The sequence below is a fragment of the Macrobrachium rosenbergii genome, chromosome 6, assembly GCF_040412425.1.
Source record: "Macrobrachium rosenbergii isolate ZJJX-2024 chromosome 6, ASM4041242v1, whole genome shotgun sequence".
Classification (NCBI taxonomy): Eukaryota; Metazoa; Arthropoda; class Malacostraca; order Decapoda; family Palaemonidae; genus Macrobrachium; species Macrobrachium rosenbergii.
The window spans coordinates 20,400,783-20,406,782 of NC_089746.1; the positions used below are offsets into that span (position 1 = coordinate 20,400,783).

At 35.6% G+C, this 6,000-nt stretch overlaps 1 long non-coding RNA gene across 1 annotated transcript; it reads left to right on the forward strand.

Annotated features, from left to right (window-relative positions):
- Positions 1 to 1,778: 1,778 nt before the first annotated feature.
- Positions 1,779 to 5,695, forward strand: LOC136839279 (uncharacterized). Its single transcript, XR_010853285.1, has 4 exons — positions 1,779 to 1,802; positions 2,959 to 3,081; positions 4,630 to 4,764; positions 5,438 to 5,695. It is a non-coding gene; the product is annotated as an uncharacterized lncRNA (long non-coding RNA).
- Positions 5,696 to 6,000: the final 305 nt, after the last annotated feature.

Here is a 6,000-nt window from a genome sequence, read left to right on the forward strand (position 1 = left end):
TAAGGGAATGTCATAACTTTCTAATTCTTCCTGTAAAAATTCCATTAAATCATCTACAGGCACTTTTGTAAATAGAACACACATATATATACAATATATACTGTATATACATAAATATATATATATATATATATATATATATATATATATATATATATATATATATATATATATATATATATATATATATATATATATATATATATATATATATATATATATATATTATATATATATATATATATATCGTCCTCTAGCAGAAATGAGACCGTACGTTAACCTCAAAGTAATTCTTAATCATCGCACGTTACAGATCGAACAGAACTAAAAAGTGCCAATTACTCTGTGTCATGTTCGAAATTTGGCATATGCATATACCGTTAATACTGGAGTCCATCAATTACAGCAAGCCGTGTATTCGCGCATGTGCAGTAGCCGAAAATCCAAAATGGAAGAAGACCTATAAGAACCCTCAGGGAGAGAGAGTTTTCCATCAAACTGTGCCATCTCCTCTCAGAGCATAGGTATCAACTTTGATCTTTCTCCATCTACGGAAGAATCTACAGCTTCCACAAACCCCCAGATTGAAGAAGACTCCAGTGTCCACCACTGCAACATCCAACATGAAGAATATTCTGGGGCTCTTACTTCTCGGCATGCTCTTTGTCGCTTTCCAGAAGGAGGTATGGTCCATAGGTTTTTCTGCCGTTTTGTGCATTTTGCCCATTTGCCTCGTTATGTCGCTTTAAATTATACTGTGGAACTAGCCGGAACAACTTTTGGCTAATCGGGCTAACCCATTTTTCTGACATAATTTTTCCCTACATCTGGCGACGCTGCAATTTTACATTCAAAGGTATTTCCTGAGTATTCATGTATTTTCATATTTCTATATAAAGCTGAGTAGAATGTTAACATTACAACCAGTGGGCTGAGTTACTGGAGGAGGGAAAAAAGCCTTTTTGTGTTGCTAGGTTTTATCTTCGTGCTTTTTGGACATACTATTACATATATACTTTCCCCTTTCATACTAAACCAAAGCTAGATCCTTCCAAGTACGTCCACCTTCAGGAAAATAAAAGTGGAGATCATTTTGGTAAGTTGGTCTCTGCAGTGAGGATAACCACAGTTGAATCATCATCATCATCAGGTTCAGAACTCACCGATATCGATTTCTGACTTGATGCAGGAGACTTCTTTCATTTGAAGACCTCATTCTGCTTTAATGGTCTGGGGAAAGGTGGCTTCATCTTCCTAATTACTAGAGTAGCTTGGGAACTGAAATCCTGGCCAGAATTCTTCTAGTTCGGTCTTTTTTAAATCTAGAAAGCTAATGTCCAGACAGAAAAGGCTGTAACGAATTTCGGAAGGTACCCAGCTTGCTATGTTGGGATTCACTCCAAGAAAGGAAGTGTTACCTAGAGTGGTTCACTGAACTTATTCTCATACACTAATGTGACCACTAATTCAAATTTTACCAGTTGAAACTTAGGATGCCAAAATAAAATAACAATATACACTTGAAATAATATCATTGGTCGTCTTCAATCCGCCTCCCTATCAATCACTCTGGTTTCCAAACGATCTTTGGTTATTTTTTAGTTCTTTTTGTTTTACCTTATTTGATAAACGGTCCCTTCAATTAATATATGTGTCTAGATTTAAGGAACTCATTAACTTGTAGAATTTATTCCAATCACACTTCACTGATGGCATTATTAGTAACTTCTGATAACTTCTGAGAAGGAGGAAAACTTACATTAACTGAATTCTTCTCTTTTCCCTTCCACAGGTAGATGCAAGTAAGTGTGGTCAGTGAAATCTGTGTCGTTGTCTCCAAGAATTTGTAAGTAATGCTTCTCTCTTGCTGAATGGCGAATTTCAAATCCCCAGATTGCTCTGTTACTTATAAAAGCACATACCCTTTCTTCCGACAAAATCAATGAGCGTTTCCCATGACCGAAAAAAATCCGAGTGCCTGCATTCGGGAGAAAAAAATAAATAACACAAGTAAAAAATGCGCCGAAGTTTCATCGGCGCAATCGAGTTTTCTTTACAGCGTACAATGCTGTATGAAACTCTCAGACACGGCCCATGAAATTTTCAGCCACAGCCCGGTGGTGACATGTGTTGTTAGCACCTATAGCGGTGCCAGACACACGATCATGGCTAATTTTAACCTTAAATCAAATAAAAACTACTGAGGCTAGAGGGCTGCAATTTGGTATGTTTGATGATTAGAGAGTGATCAACATACCAATGTGCAGGCCCCTAGCCCTAGTAGTTTTCAAGATCTGAGGGCGGACGGACAGACAAAAAGCCATCTCGATAGTTTTCTTTTACATAAAACTAAAAAGATAAAAATAATTTACAATCTGAAGACTCACTTGGCTGAGGATGATATACAAGTGATTAAAAATAAACTTCTACGAAAACCAAATTGTAAGTAGACGTTAGACTACAGAAGTAGGTATGATTTCGATATTTTAGTCATGTAAACAAAACCTGGCTACTTCTAAATCTTGAGTTTACTCTCTAGATGCCATTCGAATCAAAGACCTTAGCAACCTAAAAATAACTGAAAAACATTACTTAAGGATTATGACTGGAATTTTAATCTAGATCTAGAGACAGGAAAGAACCGCAATATAAGACCGACTGCTTCTTGGTGAAGACAGACCTAATACACAAATCCTACGCAAATACTAAACATCATTTTCTTTATAAAGAACATTTTGATACTTATCTTATTATTTATCAAGTGCATAGCCTATCATCATATAATAAAGAACTCATACATAAAAGAACTCAAGGGGTCTAATCTATATTTGCGCAGAGTTGATGACTTTAATAAAAATAAGATATTAAAAAACTGACAGACTATTGTCTGTCAGCGGTAATCAAACAGAAAATATAACTTTGAGTATAAAAACTCTTTCTCTGTATTTCGACAAACAGTTTGCGTCATGAAGCCAAAGTACAGTTATCTGGGCGGTTACTGCTTTGTGCGAGGCGTTGGGACTTGCTCAGGATTCGTCATAAAAAGAGGCTGTTATGGACAGTGCTCCCTCTGCGCTCCAGGTAAGAAAGGCCGGTGCCTGTGATCTGTTCCAGGTAAGACTCACACCTGCGTCTCGCGTCACAGAGCTTTTGGTTGGCGACTGCCTCACAACTATCTCAGTTGCGTCAGTTTAGAGAAAAAATGTTGAAGAGTGAGAGAGAGAAATTTCAACATATTATTAAGCACTACACACAAAAATCATATGCACATAAATGTATATAGGTATATGTATGTATATAGCCTATATGCATATGTATATATACATACGTATGTATGTATGTATATATATATAATAAATGTATATATATATATATATATATATATATATATATATATATATATATATATATATATATATATATATATATATATATATATATATATATATATATATATATATATATATATATATATATATATATATATATATATATATATATATATATATATATATATATATATATATATGTGTGTGTGTGTGTGTGTGTGTGTGTGTGTGTTTGTATGTTTGCGCTTGTCTTTACACTATTTCTGGAAAGCACTGAGTGACGAAGAATAATAATTCTCGGTTTCCAAGGAGTCACCCAAATTTTATCTATCTCCTTGTTAAGTCAACTCGATCTACCTATTTCACAGCATTATAGGCCCACCACTGATACTTATGGCTGAAACATTTATTTTACAAATGCAAGCAAGTGCGTTTCATGAAAACGTTGTACAAATAGTAACGGAGTCTGCTTGGAGAAAGAGAATTAGATTCCTATTTCTGCCATGGTTCCGACTGTGCATGTTGCAGGACTAAAATTATGTTTCGTATTGGAAGACTTTTTTTTACGCACAGAAATGTACGTCAAAAGTAGATAAAGCTTTGACAGATCTTGCTGGCTGAGCAGGATCTTCTCACTCGGTAAATGTCATAACCTTTGTATCATTAACTTGGGTCCTGCTGAGATCCTTAGCCAGGGATCTTGTTCGTGTTAATGCGTTTATGAAAATGTCCCGTTTCTGTTAATATTGAAGATGGAAAACGGTTTGAGTAAACAGGTAGGTAATTCTTAAGATTAGTTGTGGACGGAAGAAAACATCTAAGGACCCGAACACTTTGGGGGTTGAAAATTTTCACGAAGTGAATTTGGAATGCCTTAGACTGACATCGGAAAAGCAAAGACAGCATAAGGAAGACTCTTTGGAACGTAAAGGAAGGGCTTTTCTTCACCCTAAAAGATGATGAAAGAGTTTCATCGACAAGGTAAAGATATTACTGAAGTGAACTATAAGATACCCTGTGATTTTGATTCCTTAAACGACAGCATATTTTTGAAAGTTAGTTTCCCTTTGATCCAAAACCTCCTGCATCTTATAATTTTTTTTTAATCTTAACTGCCAATGAAGTAGGTTGTTCTATATCATTCTATAGTAACACACAATTACTTTGTCAATAGCTTAGCTAAGCTTTTCATTTCGTAAGAAAATTGAAAAACAATCACTAATTCAACACAACAACTGACTTAATCATAAATGATAATTGATACGGTTTCAAATAATCCGCTCTTTGTTATTTCCACCAGTAAAAGCTGGCCAAAACCAATGCAAAAATCTGGGAGGTTTCTGTTTTCGAGAACATACAGGACGCGTCTGCCAAGGCCGAGTAGATCCTACTGCTTGTAGAGGCAACGAACGCTATTGTTGTATTCCTAATGCTGGTAAGAACAACGATTGATGATGATAAACAAAAGATGGAGATTTGTTTGAGCATAGGCAGAAGAGAAGGCATGTCTAAGTGAGAGAGAGAGAGAGAGAGAGAGAGAGAGAGAGAGAGAGAGAGAGAGAGAGAGAGGAAATCTGTTCGAGTATAGACAGGGGAGAAAGCGTGTAACAAAGAGAGAGAGAGAGAGAGAGAGAGAGAGAGAGAGAGAGAGAGAGAGAGAGAGAGAGAGAGAGTTGAATAGCAGGCGATACATTGCAGTAATGACTACTTCCATTACATACACATACACACACACACACACACACACACACACACACACAGAGAGAGAGAGAGAGAGAGAGAGAGAGAGAGAGAGAGCGTTGGAATTCTCTGGGTGGAAGGACTATACAGGGTACCCTAACTGATGATCCGTAATTTTTTTTTATCTTCAAACAGAATATTAAGTATCCAGTAGTAAGCATTATCTAAATACAAATCTTGACCTTTCAATTGCAATCAGTTTTTTTTTTTTTTTGGTGTGTCTAATTACAAACAAGTCTATCTAGTAATAATGATTTACTAACAGTAAACTTATAGGTTCCTTCTAGAAAAAGGTAAAAAAATCCTCTTACGATAATCTACGGGATCTTGTGAAAAATGTAGGACTAATCTTATCTTGACATTTGTAGGAAAATAAGAAGAGTGCGACCATGTTACCCCTCTGGATTCCTTGATGACATCCATCCAATACAACGAAGAAGTTTTCACGAGTGCAGTTCTTCATTTATTTGATACCCTGTTTTACCTTCCTTAGTTTGTCACGCAGTAGTTATTGTTTCCGAAACACCACAGGATTTAGATATAACAACAAGGTCAAACTAAAAATTTGTATATGCCCCTATAAGAAGTTATTGTAATTGGTCTCAAATAAATTTGGCTTTCATTTCTGCAACTTGTATTCTTATCCACATGAAATTTATCTCTTAATTATTGACGGATAAACACAGCATCCGGAGGGAAATAACTAGCACTGTGTAACCTCACCAATGATTGAACTTGATGGATAACCTGCAGCATTATGGCTGCCACAAGAAATCCTTAAAACAAAATTCCATAAAAGGACTAAACCAAAATTTGTCTTAAAAAAGGAAATGGCTATCTGAATTGAAATACAACAAAGGATTTCGTAACCACTTCACTGCGACGGGTGAAAAAGTCCCAAAAATATGAAATTTAAGACAAAATCATCAGG